Source organism: Nannobrachium achirus (genome assembly GCF_963921795.1).
Source record: "Nannobrachium achirus genome assembly, chromosome: 15".
Classification (NCBI taxonomy): Eukaryota; Metazoa; Chordata; class Actinopteri; order Myctophiformes; family Myctophidae; genus Nannobrachium; species Nannobrachium achirus.
In genome coordinates, this window is record NC_137822.1 from 9,493,474 (window position 1) to 9,512,919 (window position 19,446).

A 19,446-nucleotide genomic window follows, 5' to 3' on the forward strand; every position below is an offset into this window, starting at 1 on the left:
ATGATGCATGATTATTGGTCTGAGAATCTGTCCATGCTAACCCTAGCTAAAGGAAAAAAGAAAAAAAATCACACTTGTGTGAACTGAGCGGTGGAGGCTGTGTGTGTGCGTGCGTGCGTGCGTGTGTGTGTATTTGTGTGTGTGTGTGTGTGTGAATGTGAGTGTGAGTGTACCTGGCCTGGCCTGAACAACAGCGCCCCTCCCTTAACATGTGTGGTCAAAAAAGGTATAGCAGGCTACATACACCACAGGCTACATACAGACAGACAGACAGACACACACACACACACACACACGGATACACACACGGCCACGCTATGGAGACGGTGTGACCACCGCTCAAAAAAAAAGATTTGTGATTTGAGGTGATCTGTTTGAAAGCACTGCGTATTTAAGTTTGCTTATTGCAGCCAAAATGTGCCTATGGTTTTGGTGAATTTTGAAAGAGACTTTGTTGGAGAAACATACTTGAGTTTCATTGTGTTGTAAAAAGAAGAAAAAAATGTATATATATATATATATAACAATGTTAGATCAAGTGGGGGTGTTGAGATATGATCTACATTGTGCATGATGAACTCTTATTGTGAAAGACAAACCGGAAATAATCATTGCTGCTGGTATTTAAGAGCTGACAAATAAACCTGTCTCAGTTGTGAGTTGACTGAGTTCCAGCAGGAAGCTTATAGGTGAGTCAATATAAGGTTTAACCCCCAAAAAATTGATACAAAAGGTTTTTCAATGGATTCTGGTAGTATTGGGTGTGCTAAATAACATACTCAAAATCTACCAAAATCTACCTCCCCGAAAGCCGCCATTTTCAAGATGGCATCCGCGTTGACTGCGGGGAGCTTAAAATGGCTATATCTCAAATGGAAAAGATTTTGCTAATATTTTGTCAACTGATTCTGGTACCTCTGGACATTCTTTAGAGCATACTAAAAATAGAGGAAAATATTCCTTTCGGAAAGGTTTCAATTTCAAGATGGCGCGTGACTGGCGTCCATGATGGCTGCAGGAGCTTAAATGCCTATAACTGGGATTTAATATGTAAAAAATCATCACAATTATGCACTTGGTGACACGTTTTTGACTTTTGGCATGGTGTTGGGTATGGACATAAGGTTTTCAAAAACCATCAGCAACAAGTTGGGCTAGCCCCCTAGTTGTCTGTTTGAAATGAATTCATTATTAAATAGGTCTATACATGGTTGAAACCCCAAATAATTGTTGGAAGAGATTTTTCAATGGATTCTGTTACTATTAGGTATGCTAAATAACATCCTAAAGCTTAGGAGAAACAAACCACTGAAAAGGCATAATCTTCACGATGGTGTCCATGGGAGCTTAAAATGCATATAAATTGGGAGGGAATATGTGCCATCTTGAAAAGTATGCATTTCCAGTAGTTTTCTTTCCCTAAGCTTTTAGTATGTTATTTAGCATACCCAATAGTAAGAGAATCCATTGAAAAATCTCTTCCATCAATTATTTGGGGTTTCAACCATGTATAGACCTATTTAATAATGAATTAATTTCAAACAGACAACTAGGGGGCTAGCCCAACTTGTTGCCGATGGTTTTTGAAAAACTTATGTCCATACCCAACACCATGCCAAAAGTCAAAAACGTGTCACCAAGTGCATAATTGATATGATTTCTTACATATTAAATCCCAGTTTATAGGCATTTAAAGCTCCTGCAGCCATCGTGGACGCCAGTCACGCGCCATCTTGAAAATGAAGCCTTTCCGAAAGGAATATTTTCCTCTATTTTTAGTATGCTCTAGTCTAAAGAATGTCCAGAGGTACCAGAATCAGTTGGCAAAATATTAGCAAAATCTTTTCCATTTGAGATATAGCCATTTTAAGCTCCCCACAGTCAACTCAGACGCCATCTTGAGAATGGCGGCTTTCGGGGAGGTAGATTTTGGTAGATTTTGAGTATGTTATTTAGCACACCCAATACTACCAGAATCCATTGAAAAACCTTTTGTATCAATTTTTTTGGGGTTAAGCCATATTTTCTCTTAGAATGACTCACCTATTATGTCTCTGTGTCAAGTTATTTTATACCTTTTTCACTTTGAGAGTTTCTGGAGCATGCAGGCCTACTCTGCTTAACACTCACAGAAAATAAAATAAAAAACAACCTTGCAACATATTTCTGTTGGACCCATTCTGGCTCTGAGTTGTACCCAATGGGTCCATTCAGGGCCGGATTAACCATAGGCCTCGTCGGGCATGTGCCCTGGGGCACACATGCCAATGGGGCACAAAAATATTTTGGAAAAAAATTTTTTTTTTTTGAAGATTTTCTTTTTTTTTTTCTTTTTTTTTTTTTAAAGATGATGGTTAAATAACAACTCGAAATGGACCAGGGGAGCATCAGGTACATGTTTTATTTATTAAGCTTGCATAATGTATCTGCCACTGGCTTAGCTGTATGTGGAGCCCCATAGCCTACATTAGCAGGAGGAGGAGGAGGCTTCACAGAAATAAATCTTAATCAAACACACCAAAGTTTACATTTACCAGTTGGAAAGGCTTAGATAAGAACTCGAGGTTGTGATGAGATCATTTGAGAAATGGTTGAATATATTTATTCTGCTGCTTAGCTCTTTGACCTCACTGAGGCCCCATATAAAAATCATATAAAATCAATCAGTGGATTAAAAATGCCAAAGTTGTCATGATCATGTTGGCAATGGAATTAGAGCATTTGCTCCATTTTTGATGAATCTGTGATATAATTTCTCAGTTAGCCTGGATTAGCTTGTGGGCTAAAAAAACGTCTATTTAAAATGTGGCAGAATGTGGTTGTTTTGGCTGCTGGGGGAACACTGGCAAAATGGCATGGTTTGGGTCCAGGGTCTTATGCATACATCATACCCTTTTATTACCCTTAGGCATATTTAAAGCATATTGTTCAAACATGTTGTGTCCATTTTAAGGGTGGAAAAAGTCATTCTTCATCATGTGGTGAAAAAGAAAATACTCTACAGGTTGTGGTAGACCTACAATGTATATATTTATAGTATTTTTTATATACACCCAAAAAAATAATCTCTCAGTTGAACACATTTTAAATGTGTGAAACTTTTCCACCCATTTTATATGAGTAAATTTATATATGGGATATATGTAGTCCCAAGTCAAATCTACATTCAATGCAATGCATGTTGTTCAATTAGTCCAACTCATTTTCATTAACTTAAGCCAAGTTAATTATATGAACTTAATTAATTTACGTTTGTCCAACTCAAACAAATGTTAACGTAAATGTGTTGGTTCAACTCATTTTTATGGAATTAAGCTAAGATAAATAAAATACTTTTACATTTACATAAGAAGAGTTCGGTTTCAGGTTTTCTTCTGGATGATTTGTTTCAAGTTTTACAATATCAACATACAGATGCATAATGGATATATGCAATAGCAGTGATTATTGAATAATCAGAACATTTAAAAGAAAACCAACGCAATAACCTCAAAGTTACCATGAGTTCTTCTCTTTTAGCCTAGCATGGGGAGGGAGCTCAAGCTTAAACTAGCAGCCTAGCAGTTAGGGTTAGGGTTTAGGCTCAAATACTGACAAATCAAATTCTGACATATGACAGTCATCTTGCCAAGGCAGACACATTGATATGATACATTTAGCATTTTTAGCTCCCGAAAGCTTAAACATTTCCCTGAAAACCTAGAAAAATGCTGTTCCCAGCATGCTTTGCATAACATGTGACCAACTTATTTGACCAATCAAGGGAAAGGGCTGGAGTCACTTCTCAGATCTGTAAAATGTACTTAATAAAATTGAGTTGGATTCAAACAATATTCTCAGAATGATTTCAGCCTTAAAAACTACTCAATAAAATTGGTGAGAGGCGTGGTTTATGGGACTCTGGGAGTTTTCATTGGAACTCATTTTCAATGTGTTTTTAAATTCCATTACTAAGATTTGAGTTACATGAATGTAATATAAATGCATAATGTTAAATGAATAGATTTTGTATAAGCACTATTAATTACATTTGAGTTGGAACAATTTAATAAAAATGCATATATTGTAAATGTATATATTTAAGGTAAGCACGATTAATATTTGTTCAGTTACATCAATTCAATACATTTGCATATATTATAATTAAATACATTTAAATAAAGCCAACATAATGTAAATGTATCACATCTGGCACTATTAATAATATTTGAGTTATATCAATTAAATGTATATGCTTATGCCTTGAAGTGAAGTAATTAAATAAAGCAAACATAATTTATATGTGTCACATTTATAGGGGGGTTGAATCAGTTTTTTGGGTGTATGTGTGTAGGCCTCCATAATGTAAAGAAAAGTAGCCTAGTTCTCAATCATTCCCACACTGAGTCTGTGCATTCACATGATTCAGCCATTCATTCACTGACATGACCTGTCACCTGCATGTGCCCCTCCCCTCCCAAATGGGTGCTCCCACGCTTCCTGTATCCTGACCTGTGCCCACAATGCCCAGCTATTTTGGCGGCATTTCAGTGTAAACACCAATTCAACATGGGAAGGAGAAAACAGTTACCGTAAATCACCAATTAGTAGCCCGGGCGTTTATTTCGCAAAATGGGGTCGGACCCCGGGCGCTTAAAAGGGACCAGGCGGCTATTGGTAACAGGCTTTTATTTATTTTGGCACTGGCCAGCACTGGGCCATTATTTGGTAAATTTTTCTTTCTCAAACTATATAATAGTAATAATAATCAAAATGTTATAATAAATGTTATAATTATTATTATTATTATTTTAATTGTTATAACACCCAGAAAATAGCACATTGCGATCTATTAGACCAAACCTCATTAAAAAAATATCAAGAGTGTATGAAAGCCTTTTAAAATGTATATATAGCCTACTATATTTATACTAAGGGAATCTTTCTCCAAAATAATCTATTACCGCATGCCAGCAAAGACGCATCAACGACCCAATTAGCGCAAAGTCCTGCAGCTGGTGCTGGACTGTCACTGGACTCGCTGACGTACACTGAACAGCTCCACTATCCTGACATTAAACCATTATGGTATTGCATTATGATTAAGCTTTCTGCATTCCCCTTGCACCTCAAAATAATGGATTACTTCTTCAAAATGCGGACTGGATAACAAGAGGCAGCAACAGTAGGTAATGAGTCATTCTGATCCAGCTGGTCTTTATATTGGCCACAATGATGGCCAGTCTTTCTCCATCACAACGTTTAAAGTAGCCTATACTCACGCAAACTTTGCATTGTAGCAACGTTTTAGACAGTAATGAATGATGGTCAGTGCGCAGAGAGCAGCAGACTCCTTTTCTTTTTTTACTCTCTCTTTTTTTGGTGTCCTTTGGCAATCTGTTCCCCGACGCACAGTGCGTCCTGCGCGTCATGGTAGCGCAGCACTGGGCCGGGCACCGTATAGCCTACATTTGGCTTAGAAGTGTCTGTCCACAGGGCTGTGAGGCTGTGAGCTTGTAGATTTGCTGTTTTCGGCGCACTCCACCGTGACCGTCATGCAACATACCGGTATGACCCGTAGCAACGCACAGCGAGTGCGGTGCGTTGCAACGTGCTGTCACAGCACTGCTGTGAGCTTGTAGATTTGCTGTTTTCAGCGCACCACATGCAACATAAATGACCAGTTAAGTTAAATAAATAGCAAATAATACCAAACAACCAAACAAATAATAGCCCGGGCTCTTACATAAAACCTAATAAGGATAATATTAATTGCAAATAACGGCCCAGGCGCTTATACGAACCTTGCGCTTATTTGAAACAGGCGTTTATTGCGCAAAATGGGGTCAGACCCCGGGCGGATATATGGGACCCGGCGGCAGTTTGCCACCGGGCGATTAATTGGTGATTTACGGTAAGCGGTTGTGCAAAAAGACAAAAAACAGCAGAAAAAGCGCGGCATAAAGCAAGATGCGATTCCACCAGCGGCACAGCCACCGGCGCCGCAGCCGTGAATGAGGCGGCCTTGGCCCGCGAGACCGTGGCCGACCCGGCGTGGGGGGCACTTGAACTTGGTCGCCCTGGGGCACCACACAGGGTTAATCTGGCCCTGGGTCCATTTGGTTACGTATACTCTCCCAGAGTTAAATGATTACTCCACCTTGGGCTGTCACGATTATGACATTTAACATGACGATACATTTTCACTCAAATGATTGTGATTAAAGATTTAATTGTGTTTTTGTCGTTTACAATTACATTTCTGTTTGGGTTGTAGGCTTTGAAGCTGCACATGGCAGATATGACACGTAAATATATAAAGAAATTACTGACATAATATTTGACATTTTTATACTTGTTTTATAACATTCAGTGGAAATAGCCGATCTTCAAGCTGGTTGTTGTGATCTTGTAGATCATTTCCACTATTTCTGAAAATGTTTGAAAATATTGGAACATTTTCAACATATAAACGATTATAATCGTGATCATGTCAAGTAATTGTGATTAGACGATTGTGTAATAATTATCACCAGCCTGCAATATACATCACCAGCCAATACCATAAACTGCTAGTTCATTGTCAATGCATAATCCATGCTTTTTTTATTCAATGACCATAATGACATATAGGATACAGTACCAAACAACCATTTTATACGTGGAATAATCTGCATACAGCCCTGCATGGTGCGCCCAATAGACACACCTACACGCTGAGCCGAGGCGCACGGGAGACGCACGGGTGGCGCACAGAATTGCGTTCCTGTGCGTTTTTACGGCGTGCGTGATTTCCCGGTGTGAAACCGGGTTAGGCAATGAATGGTTCCGTGCGCGCGCGCGTGTGTGTGAGGGGAGGGCGCACAGTAGTAGCTCTCTCTCTCTCTCTCTCTCTCTCTCTCTCTCTCTCTCTCTCTCTCTCTCTCTCTTTCTCTCTCTCTCTCTCTCTCAGTAATAACCCTGGGTCTCTCTCTCTGACAGCGCCACATGCCCAGAATGCGAAGAAGATGACATAGTAGGCCTAACGAGAAACTGAATCGCAAAATCGATTTAAATTTGCAACGTTCGCATCATGCAAACAGCAACACATCGCATCGTTTGGCTTTGTATCATAGGCCTATCGTATTGTATAGGTCTATTAAACATAAACCGACCATAATAGTAGGCTACAGTAGCCTATTATAGTAGAATCAAATGCACCAAATGGACGCTACACATGCAGACACATGTTGCTGCAGCCTAGCTCTGCTCTCACACTTAAACCAACTTAAATCATTAACATACATGCATAATTACATCAACTACAGACATCATTACATAGGCAAACACATGCATAATGTGTGATCTGTCATGAATTGAGTGCAAAAGACCCCGATGTAAACAACAAGCCATATGAGCTGTCTGAACTATAGCTCAATGTCTCTCAAACTTTTACATTTCAAGATCTCCCCTTAACTCTGACAGTGTACAAATGGAACCAATTTGGTTCCATTTGTACACTGTCAGAGTTACAGACCTGCATGGGTCAATTTAGATCCCCATAAAGTTGAGTAAAGTCCACGTTGAGAACCGCTGGAGTAGCCTGCACTATTCCTATCCAATTATTCAATCAATCAATAAACCGATAAATCAATCAATCTGGCAGTTAAATCCACTAAAGACATCATCATTAGCAGACCTTGTATCTGAAGTTACTATGTAGGCTACTGCCCTGTACTTTTACTAAATGCCAACTTCAAACAAAGTATTCAATAATCAATAATCTTACAGTTAAATCCACTAAAGACATCATTAGCCTATTAGCAGACCTTGAAGTTACTGTAGGCTACTGTTCTGTATATATGCAACCTTCTAATAAAGTATTCAATAATCAATGATCTTACAGTTAAATCAACTAAATACATAAATAAGCATTAAAGGCATATGGTGTGATCTTACCTGTGTCTCGGCCGCCGAGCCATAATAATAACAATAAAAGAAATGTAAACTTTCACTCCCGCATTGACAAGCGTGCGTCCTGCTGTCTGTATGCAGCCATGTGTGTGTGTGTGTGTGTGTGTGTGTGTGTGTGTGGTGAGCAGGTTATTAAACAGAGTAAACACACGTCACTCGTCTCTCTCTCTCTCTCTCTCTCTCTCTCTCTCTCTCTCTCTCTCTCTCTCTCTCTCTCTCTCTCTCTCTCTCTCTTTCCGCTACATTTGGCGCCGTGTGGGTGCGTGCGTGCTCGCGCGCGCGCATTAATCGTGGCGCGATATGATCCCATAGCCAGGGAGGGAGGACGCCCAGAGGAAAGCAGAATCCATGATTGAGCCCTCATCTATTGCTCTTTTGTTTCTCAAGCCACAAATGAGATCAAGGTGATACAAAAAGGAGATCTCAGGTATTGCTCCTGTTTCTCCTCTATTTCTGGGGAGCAACATGCCTCAGATGGAAGCTCTGATGAGCTATACAGGAGAGCTCAATAATGTCTCAAATATTGCTCAATTCATCTGGATTGTTGCGTCTCAAACTTAGCTCCAAGTGATATAAAAAATAGCTTTCAATATAATCTCATTTAAAGCTCAATTAAGGCTTTTTGTTACATCTCAGGTCTGTCTCAGAATGACCACTGTTGAGCTGTAAAAGAGCTCTCAAGATTATCTCATTTAAGTCACATTAAAGACTCAGATTGGCCAGTATATAGCTATAAACGATGCAGTCTTCAATCATTCTCATTTGATCATGCATTTGTGTTTAATGCTCATTTTAATTCACTTGCTTTATTTATAGCATATTCAGAAAATGTCTTAAGTATATATCATTCTAGCTAGTACAAGCTCTCGAATGATACCAACAATTAGATAAATTATGTCTCAATTTTATCACATACAGAACCAATCTCATGCCAATTTAAGAATGTTAAAAGCAATGTATCAGATAGTTTATTAAGATAAAGTATAGAACTTACAGAAACGTTATCTAATGAAAACTAAGGGTCTGCATCAATAGAATGCTAATTTGGGGGATAACCATTATAAGTTAGTTACATTTTAAGATATTATTACTACTACATGAGTTTCAACAATTTATGCAGCATGACTAAAACTTCAACTTTGCCCTACATTTGTCACATGCCTTTTATAGCGCCACCAGCAGGCCGACTTACGTAATACATATTTTCTTATATTACTCCTTCAAATTTCACACAAATCGCTAGTCATGTGATCAAGACTGATCAGTTAGATCTTTCTTAGTCTTATCCCGTCACGTAAAAATGCTTTAGTCGATTTCTAACCCTTCTAAAAGAGCTAGCTCGGGTTCTAGGGGACGCACAGACACATGGCAAAAAGATTCTTGATCAGCTCGCTGAGACGAACGCGTTGATGTATGACCCCTAGAGGGCTAACCCTAATTCTAACTTTAGGGGCCGTTCTCTCGGCATAGGAGTGTCGTATAGAGGAGTTACACACACACACACACACACACACACACACATACACATGTTCGTCTCTGCGAGCTGAACACGCCAGTATAAGGTTCATCCCACACAGACACTCCTGTGAGGAGATAGCTTTCTCTGGCCTGGCATTCAATGTGCTCTAACGTTTATAGACTCTATGACCCTTAGTCAAATTGGAGATCCCAGGGAAGAAAGGTTGTAGGAGGATAACCAAGACATCCACACGTTCGTCTCGGAGAGCTCTACAACATATCTCGGAACCAAGGTCTGATGTCGCATCGTCTTTGACTTATAACGCGAAATAGCTGACCCTAGGGTTAGCTATTTCGTGTTATAAGTCCGAAACCATCATGTGTCAAGGGCGCATCTTTTAGTATGTTGAATAGCTCACCGAGACGAACACGTGGAGGTGTGTTTTATTTCTGTGCGACATTCCTAGGATTAAACTAGGGTTAGCCTCCTTTGAATTACTATAAAATCACGATAGGATATTAGGGTTACTGAATGTCGACCTGAGGCTTAAAATGACATGCAGACATGAGAAAAAAATATATCGGAGCACCTACCAACTCGTAATACCCAAAACACACCAGGAAGTGGCAGTTTTGAGACACTTCCTGTTTGCGCATTGGAATAAAACCTGCATATTCTGACTCAGCGCATGTGATTTAGGGGGTGTAGCCAGAATCCTGGAGCAGAACAATACCAGTAAGACTCCCTAACCAGGAGATAAGCACATGTATGATCGGCTACTTTTGACTTTTTGGCAGTGGCGCCAGGGGGTCCCTGGGGGTCCCTGGAGCTCCAGGGGTCTCTGGAGGGGTGGAGCTTGTGGATTGGCAGGCAAGGAGTGTGTGTGCAAAGTTTGGCATGGATAGGGGCAACGGTTGTGGAGAAGGGCAAAAGTGTGGTGTGCCGTGATGTGGACGGACGGACGGACAGACGGACAGGCAGACAGACAGACTGCCAGTGAAGGTTTTGATAGTAACTGCGACCTAACGGTCGCAAAAATGGCCTCTCAAAAATGTTACCAATGCCATTGTAAGCTTGTAGATCTGCTCTTTTCAAAGATTCTGCATAATGAGTACTTTCTACTTTTTTACATTTTCATACCAACAGTTTTGTACTTTAAGTAAATTTAGAATGATTTGTTACAGAGTATTTCTACATGCAGTATTGACAAAAATAGTATTTTTTCCAATGATGTATAGGCCTAACACTTTATTGCGACCGTAGGTCGCAGTTACTTGCACACTATCCAAACCTCCACCGGCTGTCCCTCCGTCACTCCCTCCGTCACTCTGTCACACGTCACACGTCACACTTTTGCCCTGCTCATATCTCTGCAACCGTTGCCCCGATCCATGCCAGATTTTGCACACACACTCCTTGCCTGCCAAACTACAACCTCCAAGGACCCCCGGAGTTTCGGGGACCCCCAGGTCCCTGGGGGACCCCCAGGTGTAAAAAATTACCAAATGTGCAAAAATGACCAAATGACCACCCCAACGGGGCTGCTCTCTCTGTGTCACACACACACACACACACACACACACACACACACACACACACACACACACACACACACACACACACACACACTCTCTCTCTCTCTCAAACATAATGTGTGACCTGCCAAGTGGCAAGGAATGTTGCCACTGTCCTCTCTCTCTCACACACACACACACACACACACACACACACACACACACACACACACACACACACACACACACACACACACACACACACACACACACACACACACACCCCTTCACACCAGGGAGTCCAGGAAGGATGAGCCTCCATGCTTAAATAAACAGACCTGGGTCCACTATCAAGATCTGCCTGTGGGTGTGTCACTCATGCACACCAGTACACAGTATCTCTACAGTCATGTAATCACAACGCATCTGTCCCATCTAGCGCCACCATCAGGACGATTTTGCACAAACTACTTTTTGGCCTATTTATGGAGATAAGCGACCAACGGTCGCTTATCTCCCGATTAGGGAGTCTTACTGGTAGTATGTTTATTATAATTATAATAGTTATAACTGAGATACCTTGTAGGGTAGGGAAGGGGGCTACAACATATATTGTATATTTATGTATAAAATTGTGTAAAATCACATTGTGCATTCAATACTGCTATAATAATAATGCTATTAAAATATATATTTTTTCTTTTTTTTCTTTCTTAAAATAAATTATATATTTATATATATCCTATATATTTCCCCCCCCCCTTTTTTAGGGGACCCCCTGCAGTATCCCCGCGGACCCCCTAGGGGTCGCGGACCCCCTGTTGAAGACCCCTGATCTGATCTGATCAGATCTAATCTTTAGATAAGTGTACAGTAGTTCATGAAAAACAATGCATTATTGCTTCAGCAGCAGTCAGTCAAAGGGTTAATTGCCCAAACAACAACTGGGAAGGATGAGAACAGTGACATCACATATTGCTTTGATCTAGCAGGAAACAGAGCTCTGTAGGAGGCGGGGCATATCCTTATTATTATACTTTCTCAGAGGAAACATTTGCTGCTCATTTGCTGCTCATCTATTGCTCCTCAAGACAGAGAGGAGCTATTGGAACGACTTGGAACTGGTTTGAACCAGTCTGGGCTGGCTGCCATTTTGAACCTCAGTCAGTCAGTGCTGAAGAGAAGAACAACCAGGAGTTATATGCTCTCATGGACTTTATCCTTTTTAGGTAGGTGAAACAACATAGCCACTGGATAAAGTAACCTACATTAACTGTTACTTAAGAATGTTGTCTGCAGTGTTTTTGTACAAAGTGTGTATTTTTCTGAAAGGTTCATCCAACCAGTACAACTAAGCTAATGCTAACGCTAGCTAATGCTAACACTAGCTGATGCTAACGTTTTTACAGTAGACTACATCCTAATGGAACTGAATGTTCAAAATGTGTAAGATAAGCTTCCCTTTTGATAGAAGTGGACGTTTTTTTATTTTGTATTAACAGAAGGTGCTTTGCTGTGTATTTGTGCACAGCTTGCAGCCTGTTGTGTGGTATTGTGGCTAACAGAGCCAAAGTTAGCTAGCAGCTGTTCAATACTGTGTGTGTGTGTGTGTGTGTGTGTGTGTGTGTGTGTGTGTGTGTGTGTGTGTGTGTGTGTGTGTGTGTGTGTGTGTGTGTGTGTGTGTGTGTGTGTGTGTGTGTGTGGTATTTGTGGCTAATGTTAGCTAGCAATGGTAGTAGAGTATACAAATGGAACCAAATTAACCCTAACAGGTCCATCTGGTTCCATTTGTACAGTTCTAGGGGAGTTATGGATGATGGGGGATCATGGCCATATGCATACTAAAAACAGGGGGTCCTTTAAATAAAAAAACAGTTTGAGAACCAGTTCTTAACTAGAAATACTGTTCATACAAAACAGTGTGGGCTCATATGGGCACAAATATATACCCCTGTGCCCTTAGCCTCATTGGCTAAGGGCCCTGCCTTTGTACTGTTGGTATTTTTTATTTATTTTATATTTTTGAGGAGAATATCCTTGGTCTATCCTATGAAGTTTTGGTATAATATACTGGTCTCAAGCCCACTTGTTGTTATTTATATCCTGTGGCACTTGTTGGTGGTGATGTCACCAAGAACACTGCTTCTCATAATTAATGTAATCAGTGATCCTGTTGACTGTTAACCACTTAAGCCCCCCAAATAATCATATTTGAACTGGGGACCCCCCAAAATAGTCATATTTGAACTGGGGACCCTCCACCCTGACAAGCACTTGGAATGCAGTGAGCTTGTAGATCTGTTATTTTCACAATTGTTGCCTCTTATATCATTTGACAATTTGGGCAACGTTTGACCAGTTTTTATATAATTTGTTTACTTTTAATGTTATAACGGTCTTTTCTTTCCTTTGTTCCCCTGTTCTTTTGAGGTATTAGAAATGTGGTTCTCAACCTTTGGGTCGGGACCCCCAGGGGCGTCCCTAAATTATTTTGGGGGGTCCCCTGATGATTGGCTAATCATTGTTTTCTCAACAGTAAACAAACCAACAAACTTTAAGTGTATAGAGGGTATTTGCACATTTCTAAAGTGACAATTTAAGGACTTTTTAATACCTCTAAAATGACAGACTAAACATTGGGCCAAATGATCAAATATTAGACTCAGAGATTGTGAAAATAGAAGATCTACATGCTCACAAAGCCTCGCAATGCGAGGCGTTGTGAGCATGTAGATCTGCTAGACTTTCACAATAGAACAGTGTTATACAAAATGTACTGTCCCAACTCTTAGTGCTCGTCAGGGTGGGGGGTCCCCAGTTAAAATATGATTATTTTTGGGGTTGCGGCCTGAAAAGTTTGAGAACAACTGCAGTACGTGACAGCAGAGTTAGTACCAGACGCTAAATAAGTAGGCTACTGGCAGCAGTGCGCAAAAGCACTTCATGTTGTTTGATCCGGCACGCAATATTTATTTATAATATCTCTTTTACATTACTCTTAACACAAATGATCCCCTCTTGCTAATCACATGTTATTATAATCACTCCTGTTATGTCAACATGCTAGATTCAGTGAGGCTCACTGAAACTAGCCTTTCTCAGCTCCAGTGCAGACAATGGGGACTGATGACACCACCATTTTGCAGCCGTGTCCTGCCCAAAGGAACAGAGCTGACCTGACTCATCTCGCTCAGGTAATATTTGCAGATGACTGTTTGAAATGGAGATCAAGATGGTGATTCTGATAAAGGGGGCAGCAGGGGGGTAAATGGCAAAGTACAATTGCGGAGAAGTATGGGGGGCATGGTTTACATTTGTGCTACTGTAAATATATTTGGCCACCAAATCCCTGTCCCCCCCTTTTCCCCCCTCCCACTTAGATGATTGAAAACATTCTGATGGCCAAACCTGGAGGAGAGAGGATCATTACAGAGTGTCAGAATCCCCTGTCAAAACCCAGTGTTGTGAGGCCATCGCACTGATGAACCATACAACTGATGAAGCAATCGTCGAGGAGAAGATGAAACACACCTTCACCCATCGCCAAGCAATGGTTCATGACCCAGTGAAGTCCTCTGAAATATTCACCACCTTTCCAAGATTTCTTGACATTGCGGGAATGGTATGTATTGCCTTAAAGTCGAACTGAAATGAAAAATGACTTTAAACAGATCACAGCCCTGGTCATAAGGTGAACCTATTAAAAATGTATGCCATGTTGTCGTCTGTATTCCATCTTGTCTGCAGATGGAGCAGAATTTCAGTCTGATGTTTGGTGATGACATCGCTGCATCGCTGCCCCTTTTCCAAGTTCCTGGAAAAGGGGCCTACTCGCTACAGGCAGAAAGTCCTTGAACAAAGCCATGGCCTCACCCAGACAGGCGACCTTGAAGATCTGCTTCATAAAGCTGAATCCCAACAGGACAACTGGAAAATGGTATGCTGGAATTAAATGACTAATACTAATGGAAGAGGGAATTGGTTTCGAAACCAAAATGAAGAGATTTTAGTAAAAATGTCTGGTTTTTTTTCTCTCCCTTGTATTTTCAGGATGGGACAGTGAGATGTCCTCCATCTTGCCTTATCCACCTCATGCCACCCTCACCTCAAGGCCGCAACAAGAGACCAGGGAAGCTCTCAGCCCGACAAGCCATTGACCACCTTGTGAAGTTCATCTAGGTAAGGTTATAGTTCAATTAAAGTTTAAGATGGCTCACTGTTCTGTCCCTAATAGTCACCCTTAAAACTATACTTTTGTGAAATCATGCGATAACCATGCTCATCTGTAATCAGCGACTGCCCTGTGATAATTGTCTGCTTTCGCCCCCCACAGATCTATCCCCATCAGCCTGAGATACACCGATATGAATATGTTTATTTATTTTACATTTAGCAGAATAAAGATAAGGCAGAATGTTGTTGGTTGCATTTTGTGGCAAGAAGTGATTCTGGTGGCTATCTCATAAAGTTGGGGCTCTAAACTGCAAACATATTAATTGTAATAACATGACTAATGAAGTTCTCTTGTCACAGACTGGGACCAGTGTCGAGGGGCATCTGGACAGCATCACGAGAGTCGTCAACCCTATCTACTGGCTGTGGGGACCCAGAGGTGTACCATACACAAATACTTCATTGTGATTGACAAACGTGCAATCCCGTGTAAGTCACCAGACTCCCTTGCCTCTTTCGACACGCTTTTTAAAAATCATTTCGTCTTCGCTACCTCGTACAACCGGGATCTGGCTAATGTCTACCACTTCTTGCAAAGTGCTGTTTACCAGATAGATGCTGCTACCACCAAGGTCAATCCCAGGGTCAAATAAATGAGAGCTCGGATGCTGCACTGATTATTATTTTTATTTTGTTTTTATTTATTTAATACTTTTGAGATTATATTGTCTCCTACCGGTTGGGTCCCCTACCAGAGACTCCCGGCTCTTGATTCTGCACTGATTTCTGATACTTTTGAGATGGTTTTGAGGGTTCTGATGCTAAACTGAGAAGATTTATTTTGAGGGCTCTGATGCTGCACTGAATTTTAATACTGAAAAGTATATTGTTATCTGAGTACTCTGATGATGCACTGATTTGATACTGAGATGTTTTGTTTTATTTGTAAAGTCCCTCAGGCCAATGCCAACTCACTAACAACGCACTTGAAGTTAATCCACAGACTTTGTTCAGGAAAGACACTTTGTCTTAAATGCGGTCAGCCTGGTTGTTCTAATTTCTTTGGTACTTTATCTTAATAAAGCACACAAACCTTGTGATTATCCTGTTGAAAGCCCCTCTAAAACTGAAGGTTTAGCTGGAAGTTTTGTTGATGACTTTACATCAAACAGTGCCCCTTCTGGGTCCTTCTTAACTCATTCCCCGCCTCCCCCGATAGTCCCGAGAAAATCCCTATGTCGTTCCCCGCCAGGCCCGATAGTCCCGAGAATTTGCTTTTATATAATGTAATGTTTAATTACACACTTCCACAGCCCGTGACAAATTTTTAGCCTTCTGTCTTAAAGTGGAACCAAAAATATCACACATCAAAGTAAGTGTGTTTGAAAAAAAGACTGTAATAATGTATAAATTGCAATACAAATGTATAAATCTCCCCATAACGCATAGTGAACTGGCAAAGTGACGCATTTGAGCACTCAAGGCTGGCAGCCGGGAAAAAAAGAGAAGAAAAAAAGTGTTAGAACAGCTGTGTGTGTGTGTGTGTGTGTGTGTGTGTGTGTGTGTGTGTGTGTGTGTGTGTGTGTGTGTGTGTGTGTGTGTGTGTGTGTGTGTGTGTGTGTGTGTACATCTCTTAGCTGGCTGGTCCACGCCACGGACCACCAGTGGTCCCCCTGATCAGCAGCACACAGTCCCATAAAGAAATAGTGCTATCAGAGATCTGCCTCTCTCTCTCTCTCTCTCTCTCTCTCTCTCAAGACACAAAAAAAATATCGCCAAAGCCATATAAATGCTTCTAAAACATACCTGAGAATGATGATCGTTGATTAGAATCCACACCAAGGTCCATATATCCAATATATCCAGGCTATAATATATATTCTTTGTAATGGTATGTTAGTCCACACGCAAGCAGTCCTTTGCAAAGGGGGGTCCCTGGTCGCCTTTCTAACGGAACCAATAGGGGAGGGGGTCCGCGGGCCCAACGCTTCGCTCCGCAGAGGCAGAGCAGTGGGAACACGACAATCAACTGTTACATAAGTTATAAAATCAATCGATCATTTGTTACATAAGTTCACACAATCCAGTTGTCAGAGACAAATGAAGTGGTCCCTGGCGATCACGAAGGGGGTCCCCGTCCTCTCACTACCCTGGTCTCCAGCCAACACTTCTCAGGGAACCAGTGGGTCCGTGGACCACCAAACAAACAACTACTGTGATGAAGCCTCAAAAGACGAGCAACAGAGATCAACTTGCCTCGTTAGCAAAGAGCGCACCAGAGCTCTGTTTAGCAGGGCAGTGCAGATGATTTTTTAGGGGCAGGGGGAGACATTTTTCTAACTATGTCCTAGAATGTGAAAATAGCAGATCTACAAGCTCTACAAGCTCTCAATGTGTCACAGAGCGATGTGTTGAGCTTGTAGAGCTTGTAGATCTGCTATTTTCGAAAAAATATATGTTAGAAAAAAGACTCATGCCCCCTTTGATGTCTATTTGTGTGTGTGCACCTGTAGAGATCAAAATCCATCCGAGACACATAGAGACAGAGAGAAAGCGCCCCCAAGTGGGGGCTCACATAAATACTCACATTATACAGCAATATAGTATGTGAAATTGCTGAGTGTATGGTCAGACATAGCCAATAAAAATATGTTTCTCTGCATTTTTCTAAACAGAAAATTAAAAAAAAAAAAAAAATACTATTACATAATTACATTAGTACACTTATCTGATAATGCCTGAAGCCATAAAGACAAATATCAAGTGAGTTATCCACTTGAAAAGCGATCGATCACAAAAAGGTCAATATCTCCAGTTTTTTCAATTATAGCTGGATTTTGGTCAAAAATGGCTATTTTGAGATGGCTGCAACTATAGAAAAAAAAGCTTTTTATTTATTTATTTAATTTTTTGGTGAGACTAGAGGTTGTCCTGTTTCATTTCAGGTACTGTATGATATCGTCGAAAAAATACAGAATTTAGGAAAAATGTCAATATAAAAAAAATATATAATTTTTTTTATTAAACAAAATGGCAGGAGAGCCATACAGTCCATGTTAAAATGGCGGCCAATGTGTTAATAAGAGTCTTGTAGATAGCTGCGCTGCAACAGTCGCTGAACAGTGGCAGGTGTAGGCCGAAACGATCATTAACTCTTTGGTTATTTCAATGGAAGAGATTGTGTCTCAGGGTTTAATGTAACATTGTATCTTTTATTTTCCCCCACTGACTGAGAGAAGGTTCGAACGACATCACTGGCGTGGGGAAAACATGTTGACTGTGCTTATATAGCTAATTTCATCTTCCCTGTCTGCAGACTATGTCTTACGGTATGGCACCGAAGCTGGATGGAAGGCGGTGTCCGTGGAAACACTGGTCGCACAACGCAGAGGCGATTCACAGGAAGGGTAAGAACAGCCTGCTCTTCCTGAGAAGACGGGATCGTTTGGCGTGTGCAACAGGATGCTACAGATGTTCTACCAATCTGGTATGGCAAGTGGAGCAGTTTTCTTTGGAATAACGTGCTGGGGAGGAACAACTGAGCGGGTGACACCTTCAACCTCAACAGACTGGTGAGGAAGGCGGACACCGTTGTTGGGTTCTCCTTGCAGGGGTGGAGGAATTGGCCAGGGTGCAGGAAACTTAATACAATCTTTAAGAACTCCCACCCGAGATCCTCGGATACTGGAGTAAGAGACAGAGGAACAGATAGATTCATCTACCCAGGACGGAGACGTGAGAGACTGGCAGTCCTTCGTGAATGTTGTCCTCACATTATACAATGAAACACAACGGTCGTTTGGTAAGGACAACTGTAACTTATAACTGGAATAGTTATCACTGACTGTTTGTTCCTGTCCGGTTTTGCTGGGAGTACATGTCACTTCTGCTTTTTGCACTGACCAATGGGCACTTTGCACTCTTAAGTGAACTTTTAAGCTGTGCGCATTTAATTAGTTAAGTATTATTGCATGTGTTTTTTTTTGCATGTATTTGACTTAAGTAGCAGTGACTGTTTTGGTCACATTGATTTGATTAGGGTCACTTTCTTGTTTGGCACTGCATTCATGAGTAGTAAGGGGAGGAACTGTGATGTTTGTTTTTATTTTATTTGGAATAAAAGACCACTTTGGTCGTAGTTTGGGTTGTTGTATAACTAAAATGTATTGTTTTCTTGGCCACCTTAGAGTTACATCATGGCAAGGTAAATACACAACCCAAACCTTTTCCAAAGTAGTCTTTTAAAAGACTACTGTTAAAAGCACTTCATCTTCAGCCACCTTACAGAAAATAAAGTTTTATTGAAGGAAATTAAATAAAGTTTTATTGAAGGAAATTATTGTATTGTTTTTATATCAAAATATCTGC

The 19,446-nt window shown here is 40.8% G+C and overlaps 1 long non-coding RNA gene across 1 annotated transcript; it reads left to right on the forward strand.

The window, feature by feature from the left end:
• Positions 1–12,194: 12,194 nt before the first annotated feature.
• LOC308299403 lies at positions 12,195–15,961 on the forward strand. Its single transcript, XR_013962765.1, has 3 exons — positions 12,195–14,099; positions 14,286–14,842; positions 14,956–15,961. It is a non-coding gene; the product is annotated as an uncharacterized lncRNA (long non-coding RNA).
• Positions 15,962–19,446: the final 3,485 nt, after the last annotated feature.